Raw genomic sequence first — 20,441 nt, forward strand, 5'->3', positions numbered from 1 at the left:
CTTTCGTTAAATTTGGTGCAAGGAGTACGACCCCCTCCCCTCATAAATGAAGGCAATCGAGGTCCAAGAAGACAAGAAAGAGAGTATGTTTGCTATAATTGTGAGGAGACTGGCCATGGTATGTACTTTTGCCCTCATCCTAGGCATTTTCCAAGAAATGGATTCCAACCAAGAAGGAGAGGACAACAAGTAACACCACCTAGGGAAAGGTTTGTTCCACCGAATCCAAGGCCTCCACCACCGGTTCAAGTTCTCCAGCATCCTCGACCACTTGCAGAGGTGCCGCCCTTGCCTGTCCAACCGCCAGAGAATCATGATGTTAGGATAATTAGTTTAGATGAGAGTGATGTCAAAGGGAAGGCCAAAGTAGTAGAGGTTGAAGCAATGCCGGTGAAGAAAGCCCGGAGAATTGAGAAGATGGAGCCTACACCACCAAAGGAGGTTGAAAATATGGAAGAGGAGGCAGAGTCATCAGTGGCTGCAAAGACACGCAACAGTAAAAAGAGGAGGGCTCGCTCACGCCGACACATTGAGCCAGATGATTTTCCCTTGGGTAAAGGTACTAGAGCTTATGATTTGCTTGCAGATGTGAGGAATCAAGGGCCAAAAATTTCATGGCCACAATTACTACATCTATCTCCAACAGTGCGGCGACAATGGTCAAAGATGGTAAGCATTAGACCCATGAAAAATAGACATGTGAATGCAATCCAGGCTAGAAAGATGAAAGATATTGTGCCTCTAGTGGAAGCCGAAATCAATGGGCAGAGAGTGTCAAAGACATATGTGGATGGAGGTGCAGAGATTTGTGTCATGACGGAAAAGTTGATGCATCGTTTGGGATTGGAGGTAAATGAAACTACTAAATTTGGGGCCAAAATGGCTAACAATGTGGTAGTAAATTGTTTGGGAGTTATAAAGAAAGTCAAGGTAAAGGTGTGTGGAGTGCAATTGGAGCTTGACATGTATGTGATACCAGTGAAGGGGGATGGCTATCCGCTCATCCTTGGGCGACCATGGCTAATGGGAATGAAAGCCAGACAAGATTGGGAGACAGGGGCTTTAGAGCTAAGGCCACAAAAGGGGCTGCATAAAAAATGGAAGAGCACTATCTACAACATGAAGGAGGGCCGACAGGAGGATCTTGTGTTAGAAACCACCGCTGATGAATGGAGTTCCAGCGAGGGTTGGTCATCTATGACAGAGGGAGAGTCTTCTAATGAGGAGGAAGAAAGCTCTCTAGAAGTGATGGGGATTACATTAAAAGGGCCTTCTAGTAGTGAAATTCCGCAGCAGCTTCCAAAGGTCGAGAAGGAGGGGTTAGAAAAAATGTTGGCTAAGGATCTATCAGTTGAGGAGAAGGCAGCCTACATGGAAGTGGTGATAAAACACTCTGCACTTTTTATTTCTGATTATGAGCACATCACAGGTGTGACAGCAGTACAACATTGCATTAATCTAAAAGAGGGAGCACGGCCAGTAGTGCAGCGACTACGACGATTGGGAGTAGTTCAACAAAACGCTCTACTCACTGAGGTGCAACGACTTTTAAAGGCAGGCTTCATCTATCCAATAGGGGATTCAGAGTGGGTTTCACCTGTGGTGGTGATACCCAAGAAGAATGGAAAATGGAGGATTTGTGTGGACTACAAGCCGCTAAATGCTGCAACAAAGAGAGATCACTTTCCTCTTCCCTTTCAGGATGAAATACTTAACGAGGTGGCCGGGCATGAGAGATACACTGTTTGTGATGGGTATTTAGGTTATTTCCAGATCCGAATAGCTGAGGAGGATCAACAGAAGACCACCTTCATTACACCTTGGGGTTGTTTTGCTTACAAAGTAATGCCATTTGGATTAACAAATGCCCCAGCTACCTTCCAACGATTGTGTTGTCTACCACCACCCTTGGCTTCTTGCATGATGACCAAGGTGGGGACTTGTCCCATTCACTATGCTCCATATTTTCAAAGATGCCATACATCATCTAGGATTATGTTAATCAAAAAGATTAGCTTAATCTAATCCCTCATGAAGGCTATATAAAGAGCCCATGGAGAATGAAGAGGGGGGAGGACAATGACAAGTCCATGAGAGCACTCTACAATATCCTCATCTCTTTGAGGTAAGCTATGAGTAAGTTCTTTTATTATGTAGTATAATGGCAAGCTTCCTCTATCTCTTCTCCTATTATCTCCCTCTCTTCTTAGCTTCTCATTCCATGTAGCATAATGGCAAGCTTCCTCTACCTCTTCTCCTATTATCTCCCTCTCTTCTCATCTTCTCATTCCATGTAGCATAATGGCAAGCTTCCTTTACCTCTTCTCCTCTTGTCTCCCTCTCCTCTCATCTCTTTCTCTTCTATTCCAATATGGTGTCTAGTACATATATTCTCTCTTATAAATTTGTGTCTTGGTTCTCTTGATTCTCTTTGAGAAAAGGGATGTCCTAGCCCATCCTCCCTTTGGCTAGATGGTGCCCCTCTTTAGTTCGCTTAGTGAAGATTGGAGGTTGGATGGGTAAGAGGCAACCCGTTCATCATTTCAGCCCTCAATATATCCAATGTGCAAAGAGGTTGGGCTATATCACGGGTAGGTATATTGGATCTGGGCCTTCAATGGACTCTTTGATGGCTCGTGCTAGCAAAAGGAAATCCCCAAATCCTGCCTCTGTTGCACGTGCATTGCAAGGTGTTGTAGCTGGCAGTCCTTTGTATGAGGAGCCCACAATGCAAGGTGATAGAAAGACTATGCAGAGAAAAAAGAAGGGAACTAGAGCAGCTGCTGGAAGTTCCCACAAGTAGGGATACGTGATTGAGTCAAGGCAATGTAAAAATAGGGCCATGAGGTATACAGTTTGATGATGGTGAGTTGGAAGAGATATATATTCAAGATGCTGAGGAGAATGAAGAGATACCAGTCAAGCCCTTGAAAAGTAGAGTAAATGTGCCAAATGCAGGAACATCGACTTATGTAGACGAGGTAGAAGTGGCACAGGAGTGGGCTTTAGGAAGAATGCCACCTAACGGTGGAAGAATGGAGGATAGAAAGAGTTGTAGCAACAAGTTACAAAGTCAGCAAGTGGGGCTAGTTGCACCATGCTTTTGGTCCGAGAGAGCCTATAAGGACAAGACCATTGCACAATGGATATGGTTTTGCAATCATGACGTCACCCATACAAACGTTGTGCAGAAACAAGTGATAGTATCACCAATAGTACCTTTTTTGTGGCCAGTTAATATAGGGACAAATATATCAAAGGAAGAGTATAAAACATGGTGGTTTCAAGTTTGCCTACTTTGCAACACCATCAAAGAATGAGAAGAGAAAACCTCTTACTTTTGCAGAGGGTGATTCAAGTGGGAGGAGACACAAGTGGAAGCATGGAATTTCCAAAGACACACAAAAGAGAATAGAGGCAGTTGCTTGCATGGTTGCAGCCTTATTGGAGAAGATAGTAAAACTTGAGAGGCAACATTAAGTATTTCGAGTCTTGACAGAGAGTTGTTATGATGTGCACATCAAAGAAGAGCCTAGGTGCACTTGTCCTGATTTTCAAAGAAGAGAATCTACCCAAAAGGCATTTCTTGCCTACAAACATATGTATTATGTGTACATGCACATACTTGGCCTTCGACCTAAGGAGCACATGGTTATACATCAGCCTGCACTAGCTCCCACTGACCTTGCCTTTGTGTTAGGGCAATCACGTAAGATATGCCCTATCATGTGGAAAGCCCAAAAATAAGCATAACTCATTCATTGTTTTGGCCCACTCGTCATCATGCTCACATTAGGAGGGTGTGGCATGTCCTTTTTTCTTGCAAGAAGATTAGGGTGTAGCAATCTTGGAAATTTTCTAGATATTGTACTCTTTTTGGGAGATACAGAAGTTCTCCATTGCTCATTGGAGGAAGGTTGCCCATACTCTTTCTAGATATTGCACTCTTTTTGGGTAATGCAGAAGTTTTGGGTGTAGCAATCTTGGAAATTTTCTAGAATATTGTACCGCAGCTTCCTCAATTCTGGATAGTATATGTCTTGTTGCAAGCTTGAAAAAGCTCGAAAAATCAATTTCAATTACAAAAGCACGAAATCGAAAGCTCACAAAAATAACACACTCTTTTCCTCTCACCCCCTCCTTGGGTTTTGTATTCATGTTTCCATCCACATATGCCACAAGCACTTAATGTGTTTGGATGTCACAAACCATACGTGGTCTAATAACAATAACGTTTTTAGTAAATTTAAGTTCATATGAAGTCTCAACAGTGAGGTCCCAAAAGCTCTCAAATATAACTAAGGTGAGAAAATCACAATTCTCTGGCCAAGTTACCTGTGATTCCATCCAGATAAGGAAAGTTCTGAATCAAAGACGAGGCTTGTTTAGCCTATCTGTGCTAGATATAAGCACGAGAAGCAACATGGGACGAATTTGATCTTCGTATTCCCTCCACAGCTTCTCATGTCAGTTCCACGCTCATTGTCAGCATTGTCCTGTCTGGCAAGTATATTAGATCTCTAGTTCTCTTCCTTTCACAGTTTTTGTTCAGTCATGTTTTTGTAATCTTTCTACTCGGAACACATGATAGTTCCCTGAATTTCCGATGTATCTATCCTTTGTTTCACTGACTATTGCAGAGACTCTCTCTCTCTCTCTCTCTCTCTCGTCTGTACCACACATGACACAGATAAACCAGCCTGACTCATAACAGCAAAACAGAGCTCCTCACTCACAGCCCTCGAACTGGAACGAATTTATTGATATGTGATCATTGATCAACTCCGATGGTCTCAAAGAACTCTTCACAGGATGCTACCCCGTGTGTGTGTGTGTGTGTGTGTGTGTGTGTACACACACAGACAAATACAGACACACAAATCAGCCGTGCTGACAATACCAAGACAGAGCCCCTCGATTGCAGCCCTCGGATTGAAGGTAAAACGTACTGGCTATGTACTCAATTCATTGCACAATTAACTAACATCACATTATTGGAAACCAATCATGCAGCAGTCCCTTCCCTCTCCCTCAAACATTAAATTGCAGCATTCACAAATTTCAAAGAGCGATGAACCTTCAATGGAAGAGTCCCTGAAGAAGGTGACTACCGAAGGCATGCACTTGATTAGCTCCTGTCTCAACTCACAAAAAGTGTTATCTGGCCAGCCTCTTGGAAAGCCTTAGCGTAAAATACCCACCAATAAGAAAACCTTAGTATCCAAATGGTTTGGCCAGCCTTTGGAAAGCCGTAGTATTCAAATTGACTTTTTCAAAATGGGATCAATTTGTAAGGATGTTGAAGGGTCAACTTTCAAGCCTCTCTATGCACCATTTCTTAGTAACACTTTGCGCATTAGCAAAAATCCCCCCTCATGCCGTCTATTGAGCCATAAACCTACACACACCACATACACCACATACCCAACCAATCCCCCTCCTGCCGTCTATTGAGCCACAAACTTACACGCACACACACCCAACCAACTAGGCTACCACTTCAAGCATAATTCAAATTCATTTGAGCTACGATAAAATACCCAACAGACAAGATATCGAAACATCAATTGGAATAACCAACAAGAGCTAGAATAACACATCAGCTAGAATAATGGAGGATCATCCAATGGAATGACGAAACATATATGGAAATAATGGAGGATAGCTAGAACAATACATCAGCTAGAGTACCGTACGAGCATCAACTAGAATAAAAAATATCTTTAGACCATTGTAAGATATTTAATTCTTAGCAATGCTACCCCTATAGCCATTGACTTGTTGCTAGCATAGCATATGTGGCTAAAGTGAAAGAGGAGAGCAAGACACAAGTCATCATCCCGCCATGGTTAGTACCAAAAGTCCCCACATTGACATGTGCATCCAGCCAATTGTGGGCCCTTATGTAGACATCTTTGCCAAGCAGAGAATACAAGACACATGCTGGTGTGAGGATGAACTACAAAAGATAATATAGCCATGAGATTGGCAAACCAAGCATATCGAATGCCTGATCCGAGAACCAATCGCTATGAGCAGATGCAAAGACATCATTGACTAGTATTGTGCCACCAAGAGTGAGAGGGTTGTATGGCCCGAGCTTGATGGCAGAGGAGATTCCTGCAATAATATACACATCACTTGTATTAGAGGTACACCAAGGATTGAAATATATCGGCCATGAGATGATCATGTGAATGATGGATCACATGTACATATAACCATGTAGGGGGTTGCAACTTCCGTGGAAAGGTACGTGGCACTATCTACACCCCATAAGATGTTGCCAATTTTGATGTCTCATGCTCAGTTAAAGGAAACTTGTCCTTTGATATCTGAAACCGTCATAATTTGTTCAATCCGCATGTGATTCAAACATACTTGGATTAATGCAATGACATCACAGCAGTAGCAATAGTTGTAGCTAGTCGTACACACAATTGAGTACACACATGATTTCAAAATCTAGATTCTGACGTAAGGTGGACTAATGCAACAGAGGGAACATTAGGAGAAGCAATTGCAAGAACATTAACAGCAACAAGACGACCATTAATTATCGTTGCACTCGTTGAAAATGGGTACCAAATGAGTGACACTATTTTGGAATGCAAATTCTACTTCAATATGAGTGAACCAAGACATGATAGAGCTTGTTAGTTTTGTGGTTAAACATAGAAACTTTAATGGTCTCCCATTAATGGTTCAACACCCCATGATCTTATTCATCCATAAGAAAAATTTTGATCGATGCCCCATTGTCACGATTTAAATTTCCTTTCTTTTAACATCACAATTCTCAAACCCTTGCCAATGCAATCATAAGAATCTCTGACTGCATCATTATGGGGCTACATCAATGCAATTGTTGAATAGATTTTGGTCCAAATTTATAATTGAGTCGCAAAATATCTCTACACTTTTGCCAAGGGTATCACATAATTGGCTCCTTGAGTCCCAAAGGTCTCTACACTTTTGCCAAGGGTATCATGTAATTTGCTCCTCTACCCTAGCTATCTTCAGTAGCTTGGGTAAATTTATACATTATCTTCATTTCGAAGGTCTTAAATATTTGCATTTAGTTCATTCAAAATCTTTGCGAGAGGATATGTAATGGTAAATAGTATTTTAATGTTGGGTAAGGTATCCAACATTACAAGATTATTGTTGCTCTTAATAGGTTTGCTCATATCTTTGTGGTATTCTAAATAGTGCTCCACTCCTTTCTCCTTTAAAACAACAATAATCTTTGTTGGCCCTTCAAGTGCGTCGAGGGTTACTTCACATGCTTTCCTTTGCTTTTTACTAAAGATGTGCACAAGCTCTATACATCTAATGTTGTCAATACCATGGTTGAAGGTGTTGATATAACTTTGCAAGCCACAATTAGTGATGAGCTCTTGAGCTAGGTGGTGGTGATTGAAGATGTTGCAAAGGTGGTGTGCAATGCTGCACTTGAGGCTTGTATGGCACTTCGTGTATAGGAGAAGATTATTAAATGTACATTTGTCCCAATCAAACAAAAATTGTGGGCTTGTTTGTCAAAAGTTCAATCATATAGCCAAGATGCAAGTCATGGGATTAAAAATTATGATTTTAGGTGTCTAAAAGAAACTTGAGATGAAACTATGAATTTAATCCCATAACTTCAAGTGAAGGCTTTCCTCAATTTGCAGTTTTGAGCTCCAAATGGGTTTTTTTAATATATTATTCCTGATGTTGTCCACTATACATTATTATTATAGCTTGGCACATTCTTACCATTCGTTGACATTAATTCAAAGATGTAAGCAAGCAAACTAAAAACTTGAAAAACTTGAGATTGGATGCTCACAAACTTTCAAAGCATGAATTTATTACACATAGATCTCTCCCCACAAATGGTAGCATACATTCTCTCATAATCTATAAGTTGCATATGCAAGAATAGATCACAATTCAAACATTCAAAAGAGTAGACTATGGGATGGATCTCTTACATGATCAAAGCAATAACATGGATTTCAAAGAGTTTGTGGAGCTCAATGGTGGTGAGAATTGGTGAAGAGGTGCTAGAGATGAGCAAGATGAGGCAAATTTGTGTTTCACAAATTTTATGTCAAAAAAAGTCAAATTGTAGTTTTTCCTTCAACTTAAGGTTTAAAAACCAAAATTTACCATGAGTTGATAGATTTTATTTTTTAGGCCAAAATTTTCTATTTTTTGCACTAATACATACATGTACTGGTGGTTGTTAGACCCACATTGTTGGTATTAATGCTCAAAAGGAGACATTGGACATAAATCTTATTGTTTGAAGAGCTTCAACCTCCTTTGATCAACCATCTCTCACCTAATTGTCTTACACTGTGACTCCAAACCATGCATCCTTTCTCTTTACCCTAAGAAAGCAAATAACACAATACTAGCTTTAAGGTATAGTGAACTCATCAACTTACCTTCTCATAGTGTAGTCAAAAGCTTAAAAGCTTAAAGATAGTTCCATGATGTAAGTGATGTGCTCCACAAGAAAATGCCTCAACTCCTTTGCATCCGCATCGAGCACACCCACCTTTGACAGTAGTAGCAGCAGTAGTAGTAGTAGTAAGCTTCATCTTACTAGGTCCCTCACTCTCTGACAAAATTCTCCTCACATACAAGCTCAAACTTGACCTCTTACTAGATGGGAAAAAGATCAAGGAAGCAAGAAATGGAGATGAGCTTCAATTCATCAAGTCCCTTACTCATGCACACTCTCTTACTCTCTCTGAATAGTGTACTCATTCACTTTTTGGCCTTTTATACATGAAAATCAAGATTAGGATTTTCATCTAAGTTGGGTGTCCTATCCACTCTTGTGGTTCATAATCGGTCCTCCTCTTGATTAACGCTTTCACCTTATATTAGTCTAGGCTAAAGTAAAAAGACTTACATTGGTGCAATCCTCACATCTGTTGTATGTTGTCTAATCCATCATTGAGGATATTACAACTTACACCAAAGTGACTATCACCTCTCATAGGATATTAATCATAACAAAGCTTTAAAAACAATCCTTCTTTTGAAAATCAATATTTGGTACTTTGACTTTGACTCTCAAATTGACATTGGCTTTACATCCTTGACTTTGCCTTTCACATTTATAGTTAATATTACCCCACCTCCTAGACAAGTGCAAGTCCCTTTACAGCACTCACCGTTGAAGGTACATGTTGTAGCTTCGGCCATAAACATGAAAGTTAGTAAATCATTGGAGAATGATGATAAAGATGAAGTCATCATGTGGCACTATTGAAGGAGAAGTGAAGAGATGAAGTAGTGAAGGGTGTGGAGGCCATCGATATTGATGGGACGTCTTAGTTGATCTTTAGTGGTAACGACTACCGTTTATGTTGTCCCTAGGGGTGTGACTACCTTACCATGTAGTGAAAAGTGTGCTTGTGCACATGTAATTAGGAGATGGATCAAACTCTAGGTGAGCTTGGAGTGTTTTCTGTGATGCTTGAGGAGCAAATTGGTGTAAGGTTGGTTGTGTATTGCAAAGCTCAAGGTGACACGTCAATTGAGAAAACCTAAGAGGTCCTAGAATTCATGTGCCCTAAGATTGTGTGGTGGGGGGAAAAGGGGGGCTAGGGGGTTAGAGACAAACTTAGTTAACAAAGCCATTGGGAGGACCTAACTTGAGGACCTCTCAATGGACCAAATGTGCACATGACTACTTAGGATGGACCATTTGCTCTTTTTCTCTCCTTTCTTTTATTTTAATATTTTTCATTATTTTTAGAATAAATGCATCATGTTCATGATTTGGGGAGTGGTTTTGCAGAGTTTGTGATAAACATCACTACACTAAGTAGGTACTCCTACTTATTATTTACAATTTGATAGAAGATTTCGGATAGAAATTGTGTGTGCAACATGGAATCTAATAGTTGACCATGTTTTATATTAGAGCAATATAGTAGAATGGAAGGAGTAATTCTAGGAGATGGAGTTGTGCCATTACAACACAATCGATCTGGGTATGCACATTGAAGAATAAGGGCAATAGGCCATCCTCATATAGAGTGCGTAGCTATGGCAACAACTTCATCAATATCAAGATAGTTGCAAGTCATAAAGCAAGATGGGTCTAGGTAGTTGTTAAATTTCTTGATGAAGCTATCGAAGGATGGTTTAAGATGTCTTGGCTTTGGAAAAAATAGACCTTTTCAAGAACTTCAACTTGCACACTAGCATATTTTGGAAGTTATACCTCTCATGAAGCTGGGATTTATATTTTTTGTAGTGCCTTCAAGGATATGGTGTGCATGTCTTTTGCATAGGATAGGCAAATGGTTCCAAGGGTATCTTCTTACTTACTGGCATGCGCAACTTCCATTCATCTCATTTCTTTTTTGGATTCCTCTATTGAAGCATCACAAATTGTAGTTTTCTCTTGCTTTATTATGCCTTTTGATGTATCTTTTTGACTTTTCATCATGTTCCTCTGTCTTTTTTTAAAATCTATTTTCTTTGAAGAGGGCTTTGTTTCTTCGTCCTCTTCCATCTGCCTCTTGTCCTTTCTCCTGCTACTCCATTTCCCTTCTCTACTTTTTGTGGAGGATCATGTTCTATACTCCTTGAGTGAACCTCACTTGGTCGATTAGGGACTCTTGATGAATTTGGAATATCCAAGTCATAGCGCATTGTCAAGAATACCTAGGGCTATATTGATTACTCTAGTGAGAGCATTGCAATAGGAAATGATGGTTGCCTTAGTCTCTACATGAATGAAATCCTCTCAAAGTGCCTTTAATAAAGCCTTGTGAACCCTATTAATTGCTTCACAAATATAACCTCCAATCATAAGCCATTCAAATTCTTCTTGACTATCCCTCCTAACATAACATCTTCCATAAGCCCTTGGGAATTTTGGCAATGTACGAACTCATCCAGTTATAACTAAACACGTGGTGAAAAATTTGTACAGTGACTTGCAAGTTCTCCTTTAGTATGGCTATGAGTAATATCCTATATTGCCTTACCTTTGGTTTGCCATCCCATCTCTATGTGATAGTGAGGGCTCTCTTCATCTTCTCATATTTCTCGGTTCCTTGTGTAATACCTTAGACACAAACTAGTTATGGCGTGAGTGCAACTTGGAAAATATTTTTCTCATTGATTGGTCAAAGCCCAAGTAGACTTGACCTAGTATCAAGATTGTAGTTTTGAATAAATTCTACACAAATGTTCAAGTGCCCGAGTCCATTGATTACCTTGCCATAAGCTATGAGTCTACATCATTCCACTAACTTTCTTGTCATGCCATACTTGTTTATCATCTTCCCAAAGTTGGTTAGCAAGTGAAACTTTAGATTATCAATGCCTCACATGGATGGTTGAGGGTTAATTTCTTTTTGCCAGTGTATTTTGAATACAATCTTATCCTTTTTGTAGTGATCTCTGATGGGGATCGGTACTTGTGGTTCAACTATATTTGCCAATAATACCTAGGAATCTGCATCTGCATAGACAATAGAATCTTCTATGAGATTTTTGAGCAGTTTAAATTACCTTCATCTACTATTACCATAAATATTACAATATCTCTCTTCCCCTTGCAAGAGAAAGTTGCAAGGATTCATAGCTCTATAGGAGGCATAAGTGGAGGACAAGTGATATGTGTGTGTGAATAACTTTGAGTGGAGCGGTTACTCAATATGTACACTAAACTACCTAGGGTTAGGACTGTACAAGAGTTATTGAGAATCTCCATCTCTCTTTAATTAGCATTCTCCTTGCAACTCCATCAACAAGTCTATCAAAGTGGATAGGAGTCTCACCTAATGCCAATAATAGAAATCTTCAAGGTCTCAATTTCAACCAAGATTTGATGGGATTGGCTATTTTGGGCTTTGCTTTTTATTTAAACTTATAAAGTGTTGCACAAGTTATTTCATATTTTTCTACAATTCTGCACATGTTATTCAAAACCTATAAAACATATCAATGCATACAATATTCATTGTAGAGACATTATATATAGATTACTAGGCATTGGTAACTAGTGAGACAGGGTGCTAGAAACAAGTAATTTTAGGTTGCAGATTATTTGACACAATTTGTAGCTTGTAGAGTTCATGATTTTGGAGTATGGTATTGGTTGCTATCATATACAACAAGTGTGTAGAGTTCACGATTTTGGAGTATGGTATTGGTTGCTATCATATACAACAAGTGTTATTGGAGTAGAGACTTTAATGTATATGCTATAGCAACTCTTGAGCTACATTTATTGGGATACTATCCATACACATTTACCCATGAGTGAGAAAGAACATTGTTCTCGTGAGAAAGAACATTGTTCTCTGATGTACTATAGTTGTTTAACAAGATTGATTCACTAATGTACTTCTGAATAGTTATATGTACACATATTATCATACTATCCATGCATGTTTACTCATGAATGAGCAAGAATATTGTTCATTGATGTATTATAGTGGTTTCACAGAGACAGAGTTCAATCAACAAATGTACTTCTACATAGTTAGATGTTGTTATACCACTAAATCTATGAGGAAGTATTGATGCAGTAATACAATGTTTTAACTATACACATCAATTTTTACAATGTTTGGATAGTGATATATGCATTATTTCTAAGAAATGGTTCATTTTCTATATTCTCTCAATTCTAGTTATACTAAGTATGTATTGTAGAAATTCTACTAGTTTCCTGGTGTTGTTTATTAATTTTTTGTTGTTGTTACTTGATAATTAGTTGATGTTTTGCACAAATAGCTTCATCATCTACAATGGATTGGGAACTGTATAACATCATTAAGATTTATACTTCTAACTTCAATTTCTGGAAGGAGTAAATCTAAGATTTCTATATTCGAAAAAAGCAATTGAGGCCCATAAGAGGTATATGTGCAAAATCAATAGATACGTCTAAAGAGGATTTGATGCATTAGCCAAATCCACTTTTAGGCTACATTTGATATAATCTATATATTTTAGAGTTGTGAATGAGATCACTATACATAACGTATGGAAGAAGTTATGTATGTGACACTTATGAGAAGAAAGCTACCTTTAATATGGTCTACCTCATTAAAAAGTTGTTTGAGTTGCAGGTGAAGAAGGACACTGCTATCATCTCCCACCTTAATGAATTCAATATCATGTTTAAACACATGCACACTCAAAAAGTTGAAATTCAAATGTGAGGTAAGGAAATCTTTTTGTTGTGCTTCTTGCATACATCATGGAATATCTTTAAGACAGCCATCAATAATTTAGCTCCAGATGGTGAGCCAAAGTTTGATGATATTTTGAGTAGTTTATTAAATAAAGAGATACATAAATGGAGAATCAGAATTGGGAGTTATTTGCTCTGCTAAAGGGAAAAAAATGCTTTTCCATCCAAGTGGATCAATAAGTTAAAGGTTACAAGTGATGCTAAGCTAAAGTATAAGGCAAGGTTAGTGGCCAAAGGCTTTAAGTAAGAAAAAGGTGTGGATTGATGAGATCTTTTCACCTACAATGAGATTGACTACTCTTTGCACTGTGCTTGCCTTGGTGGCCAAGGAGAAAATGGACCTTATACAATTGAATGTCAAGATAATATTTTTACATGGTGACCTTGATGATGAGATCTACATGCAGCAATGAGAGGGTTTTGTGAAACATTGCAAAGAAAAGATTATCTACAAGCTAAAAAAGAGTCTTTAGGGTTTAAAGTAAGCCCCATGGAATGCAATAAATTTGATATCTCTATGTGGTCTCATGGTGAGATAGACCATTGCTTATAAATTAGAAAGGCTAAAGATAGCAACTTGATAGTATTGATTCTTCATGTGGATGATATGTTGATAGTTGGGAAAAACAAATAGAAGATTGATGGCTTAAAGAAATGTTAATTGAAATCTTTTAAATAAAGGATTTGGAGCATGAAAATCACATTTTTAGTATGTGAATAATCAGGGATCATACAAAGAGATTGCTCTGTCTGTCTCAAAAGAATTATGTCAGCAAAGTGCTATATTGTTTCAATATGGAGGGGAAAAGATAATTACTACTCCATTGAAGGGAGAATCCTGAGTGGTAATATGAGCAAGCGGAAGTAAGAGAGGTGTGAGCTATGGAAAATGGTGCAAGAGAGTGTGAGAGAGACTCAAGATGTGGGAACTCCAACAGTCACAATGTGTAACCGGCCTTCCCTTATTCATTAGTCATTGAAAGAATAAAGAATGAAGTGACAGTGATGGGAACCCATCACCTACAATCTACAAGTGAGAAAGTACTATAAGTATCGTAAAGTATAGTGAATACACAAGCAACATAGGCACAGATGCCTTTACTCATAACAATCTCCCACTTCAAGGCAAATGTGACTCTAGTGAGGAGAGAACAAGGAAAAAATGACAAAGTACAAATATACATAAAGTACAACAGGATGAGAAAAGACATAATCTCATCCAACATCCATCATCTTTCTAAGAAAGGAAAATGCTCCATTGAGAGACTTTTAATGAGTAGATTTGCAAGATTTTGGTCAGTTGAGATCTTAATAAGATCAATGGACTTCCTCAACAACCTCTCTAATAAAGTGGTAATTCATCTCAATATGCTTTGTCTTTGCATGGAAGAACAAATTCTTGGCCAATTGAATAGCACTCATAGAATTTGAATGTAGCACAGGGACCACATTAGTAATAACAAGGTCTACTACCAAATAGCCTAACTAGAGAACCTCCTTGCAAGCCTCAGTGGCTTCAACATACTCTGCCTTTGTAGTAGATAGGACTATGCATTTTTGCACCATGGATATCTAAGAAACAATACCTCTAACAAATGTGAAGACATAGCCAGAAGTGGACTTCATATTATTTGCATGTTAGTGTATTCCGCAACTTTTGTATCTTAGCTACCATTACATATGCACATATCTCTGTAGTGGCTTTAAGGTATCTTGTAATACCCTTCATGGCATTCCAATCCCACCTGCTAGGTGTACCTATATAGCATTCCACAACTCCCACTACAAATGTTATGTTAGGATGAGTGGCTATCATGGCATACATCAAACTACCCACTGTGGATACATAAGGGATCTTGGCCATCTCGGCCTTCTGGTCATTAGACTATGGATAATTAGCCTAACTAATCTTTACATAAGAAGGTAAAGGACAACCAATAGGCTTAACATCCTTTATATGAAACCGCTAAAGGACCTTCTAGATGTACTCTCTTTATGACAAGAAAAGAAGCCCCTTAAAGCGTTGCACATAATGTGTATCCTAAGAATATGTGAGGCTTGTCCCATGTTCTTCACCTCAAAGCTATTTCTTGAGCTAACTTTTCAAGAAATCCAGTTCATCATGGGCACTCCCAACAATAAATATATCATCCACATAGAGTACCAAAATCATTAAGTTGCCATCATGGGCCTTTTTCATGTATAAACATAGATGCATATCAAAGTAGATATATCATTGTGAATGCATGAAAGTATCAAACTTATGATGCCATTCCCTAAGTGTCTACTTAAGGCTATATAAGCTCTTTCTCAACTTGCATACTATGTATTCCTTGCCTTTTTCCTCAAAGCCCTTAGACTACTACATTTAAATCTAATTATGCAAGTCCCCATATAAGAAAGTCGTCTTTACATCCATTTGAAATAGGTCCAAATCAAATTAAGCAACCAAAGTTAATACCAAGTATAGGGTAGTCATCTTGATTATGAAAGATAAAGCTTCAGTAGAAGCATACAAGCAGAAGAAAGAGCAAACCAAGTGCTATAGCGGAGAGAGAGAGAGAGAGAGAGAGAGAGAGAGAGTATATGTGAGAACTCCAATAGCCACAATGTGTGATAGGCCTTCCCTTATTCAATAGTCACAAAAATAATAAAGAACAAAGTGCTTGTGATAGGCACTCACCACCTATAGTATATAGATGTGTAGTCATTATGTGAGAAGTAAATGTATGTGTGAATTCCAACAATCACAATAATTCGTAATCAACCTTCCCTTATTCAATAGTCACTAAAAGAATAAAGAATAAAGTGAGTGATGGACGCCCACTACTTGCAATGTACAAGTGTGTGGTCATGGTACGTGAAGTAAACATAAGGCAGCATAAGCATATGTGTCTTTATCCCTAATAACCTCCCACTTAAAGGCAAATGTGTCTCGAGTGAGGAGAGAACAAGAAAAAAGTGACAAAGTACAAATGTATATAAAGTAAAACATGATGAGGAAAAATGTCAATCTCATCTTACGCCCATCATCTTCCTCAGAAAGGCAAAACATTCCATTGAAAGACTTTTGGTGAGCAGATTTGCATGATTCTCATCAGTTGAAAAGCTCAATAGACTTTCCTTTGTCACTTCCCTGATAAAGTGATAGCACACCTCAACATTCTTTATCTTTGCATGGAAGATCAAATTCTTAGCCAATTGAATAACACTCATAGAATTTGAATGTAGTCTTCTACTTTTGGAGTTTGATTTCTCCGTGATAGTGCATAAAGGGAAACATCATTACATAGCTGACCATTTATCTCGCATCCCCACAGGAGAGCCAACTGGACAAGGCATTGTGGATGAACTGCTGGATGCACATCTATTCCACTTGTCCAGTGAAAAGGATTTGTTTAGAGCTGACATGACACCTTATTCGGAAGATGACATAGTTCAAGTGCTTGAACATGAACTACCAGAACGACCGATAGAAAAGGCCCGACTTAGGCGGCTTATCTTGAAAATCCAACCCTATCAGATGTGATAGCTGGCTAACTTTACAGGCTGGGATAAGATGGGTTACTCCACAGATGCGTGTGTGAGAATGATATGCATGACGTACTGACAGAGGCACATGGCAGAGTTGCAGGAGGACATTTCAATGGAGACAAGACAACTCGCAAAGTGTTGCAGTCCCAACTATGGTGGCCTACCCTCTTTTGAGATGCGATGAGATTCATGAAGCATTGTGATGAGTGCCAATGAACTAAAGTACCTATCCATAAAGATCACATGAAGCTAACCCCAATTATCATACGACAACCTTTCGAGAAATGGGGAATTGACTTCATCGGCCCCATTAGTCCCGCGGCACAATATTCACAGGCTAAATACATCATTGTGGCCCCACTGACTATTTAACCAAATGGGTAGAAGCGCAAGCTACAAGAAAGAATGACGCTCGGACCACCGCTAAGTTCTTATGGGAGCAAGTGATCTCACAATTCGACCGCCCCATCAAACTAGTTTTAGCAACCAAGGCATCCACTTCATCAATGAAGTGATAGCTCACCTCATGTCCTCCTTCCTAATCATCCATCAGAAATCTTCACCATATTACCCACAGGCAAATGGTCAAGCTGAATTAGCAAATAAAATCCTAGTGAACATCCTCACCAAGGTCGTCTCCGCGTCACACAGTGATTGGGATAACAAATTGATGGCGGCCTTGTGGGCCTACTGCACGGCTTACAAGACAGCGGTAGGACAGACCCCCTTTAGATTGACATATGGTACACATGCAATCCTTCCCTTGGAATTCTTCGTACCAAGCCTTAGGATCACCCTTCAAGAAAGATGGGATAGGAAGGGGGCATGGACATGACGCTTGATTGAACTTGAGCGCTTAATGAAAACTTGGCTTCTAGACACCCATGTGCTCATATGCAAGAAGGCAAGACGCAAAAGCTAGTTCAACAAGCATGTCAAGCAGTGTAACTTCGAACAGAGCGACTTAGTACTACTGTACTCAATCAAAGGACATAAGCAAAAATTGAAAATTTGGGGGCTAGGACCTTTCAAGGTTCAAACCATTAGCCGACTGGCAACGTAGAACTTGAAATCCTAGAGGGTGAGGGCATAGGCTTCTTCAATGGCAGCTGCATAAAGAAGTACTTTCCCCCCATGCATCCATTGCATGAGCTCCCAATGCCAACACTACCTGTCAATGTACGAGTAGCCACTATCACTGAGATGGACAATGAGGATGATGAAATAGTGCCACTAGCTTACCTACGCATGACGGTCATTGCCAAACACACATGCACCATCAGCACATCTACGCATGACGGTCACTGCCAAACACACATGCACCATCAGCGCATTGATCGATGAGGGAGTTGATTTCAATATCTTGACTCATGACCATTGGACCCAAATTGGCAAACCACATGCAGCCCACTAATGACAGTCTCACCCCTTATGGAGGGGCCAACCCTACAAACTTTTGGAAAAGTGCAAGGTTGTAGTTTCAATCGAGTCTGAAAGCATGCCGATAATTTTTTATGTGTTGCCCAACACTAAGAATGCAGGCATAGAATCATTGTTAGGATGAACTTTAAAGAAGCAAGCTCGTTGCAATGTTGACTATGAGTCACAGCGCATCCATCTCGCCATGGGTAACATTTGCATAGTTACAGCTTTCAGCAAGGGCAGTGTGAGTCTTTCCAAGTCCACAAAGCCATCGGTAGAGAAACCCACTGCCAAGGCTAAGGAGGGGGCTCGTGACTCGTCACAACCCACCCAGCCTCGAGGCCATTAACCCACTGAAACCCACATTGAAGCCCATGAACCCTGGTTCAAATGGATACCTAAACAAGGAGAGCCACCTAGGAATAGAAGCCCATGACCTTGCAAGGCTCATCATCCACGATGGGTCCCCAAGACCTTATTCTAAGCGTAAGGCTACTATGTGGGTAACACCTGGATTTGGCTACCTAAAGCCAAAACAACCAAAGGCCCTACTCAAATGCCACCCTCAAACTTGACCACACGAAACATCATGCTAGAGACACTCACAACACAAGAGAATCAGGCCACTAAGTTCATAGAACCTCCAAAATCTGGCTCAATAGGGCCTAAACCAATCTATCGCCCAAAATCGCAACCCGCTACTAGCAAAATGCCTAGCTCTAGCACTAATGATATGTCTCACATCTCAAATGCATCTAATGGCACGACAATCGCAACTCCCACTAAACCCATCGAATGTGAAGCCAAGCTCTAACCTAAAGAACAACCCAAACTGCGACTATTGGCTCTGCTAAACTCTCTAGTCCTGTTACACCTCAACCCCCCCACCGGCCTTCGACCCTCTTATGAGCGATGATAAATCTTAACCTTGGCCGTGGACTTAGCTAAAAATACAGGGGATGACTTGGTTGCTTGCCTCCAATGCTTGGATGCTACTTTCATGACCTTGGCTAAAAGCTACGAATGACTAGACTTAGGCTGCTTGGGTGAACTTATAGCAATGGACGTATGAACACTCCCTTACTCTTGGGAAGAGTTAGAATTTGTATTCATCAAGGCTTCTGAAGTAGCTCAGGGATTAATTGCAACTGAGATATCCCACGAACAAGCCATCAAGCAATGTCTCATTACATCATATAACAAGACTACAACCCCAACCACAAATCAAGAAATCGCGGAGTTGGAACAACTTATCGACCATGACTCCTCCTTCTTATAGAAATGGTATGCTCTACGATTGCAATGGGAGCAAGTGGGATACCAAATAATGACCAATGCTGAACAACAACGTGCAATTAAGGCATCTGAATATGACCCAACCTATGTCACTTCAACTTCCTATAGGGTGTTGACTTCTATTCGTAACTGACCCCTTGAAGAACACATTGAGGGACATCCGTTTTTAGATCGTATCATCACAGAGAAGGAGTTTCATGTCGCTAGTCGAACGGATTCCGGTGACTTCTTGCTTGACGTGCTCACTTATATTATGCACATAGGGATTTGCTCTTTCGACATGGATAGCTATGCCAATCTCGAGTATAATCCAAATTTCTATGCCTGGCTCATGCGAAGGTAAAGTTCTTACATTATGTGCTAAACGGCCGTCATCCTCTAACCCTTTAATCCTAGGAATGATTCTTCTCAATTCAGAGAGGGGGAAGCGTGGTGAAATAAACCAAATACATAACAAGAACCATAAAGGAAAATAACACATGCAGAACATGAGGAACCTCAATAGTAGGACAAAGCAACTTGTGACAGAGGAATTGACAATAAAACTTGGAAGCAATGTACTTAGACTATTTGGAGGAAAAAGTCTAATTATGTACTAAAAATGAGTTTATCTGCCAAGCATGAAGTCTTTTCTTTTAGTGAATAGTTAGGTGGAAAAGCATGAATGGCAAACCATGGCTTATGGCAGGAGATTGAAGATGTCGTAGCAAGACCGAGCCCATCGCCTACCCTTCATGGAAGAGGAAAGAGCAAAGTATAGCCTAACCCTTGAAAATAAGGCATACAACTAGTTGAGATTTAGGAGCATCCACAACGTCGAAGGGGTGATGACCAGCGAGGAAGCCGTTAGAAAGATTGTGGATCAGTGCAACCTCACCACGTATATCCAAAGGTTCAGACAAAAGCATGACCGCACTAAGTATGTGGAATTCCTAAGGACATATAACCCTGATAAGGAGAG

At 39.8% G+C, this 20,441-nt stretch overlaps 1 protein-coding gene across 8 annotated transcripts in view; it reads right to left on the minus strand.

Moving 5' to 3' along the window:
* LOC148026960 (aminopeptidase M1-B-like) overlaps nucleotides 1–5,200 on the minus strand; it is a 148,890-nt gene extending 143,690 nt beyond the window's left edge. For 4 of the 8 annotated variants that reach the window (XM_087691510.1, XM_087691512.1, XM_087691511.1 and 1 more), the window contains exon 1: nucleotides 5,078–5,197. The gene's annotated coding sequence lies outside the window, so the exon portion shown is untranslated. Of the gene's footprint in view, nucleotides 1–4,335; nucleotides 4,648–5,077 lie in introns of those variants that run through there. The other 4 variants (XM_087691505.1, XM_087691509.1, XM_087691506.1 and 1 more) reach the window with 4 other exon arrangements.
* Between the last annotated feature and the right edge of the window lie 15,241 nt (nucleotides 5,201–20,441).

The sequence above is a fragment of the Lygodium microphyllum genome, chromosome 13, assembly GCF_053477565.2.
Source record: "Lygodium microphyllum isolate KBCC chromosome 13, Lygodium_microphyllum_v1.1.10, whole genome shotgun sequence".
NCBI classification, from domain to species: Eukaryota; Viridiplantae; Streptophyta; class Polypodiopsida; order Schizaeales; family Lygodiaceae; genus Lygodium; species Lygodium microphyllum.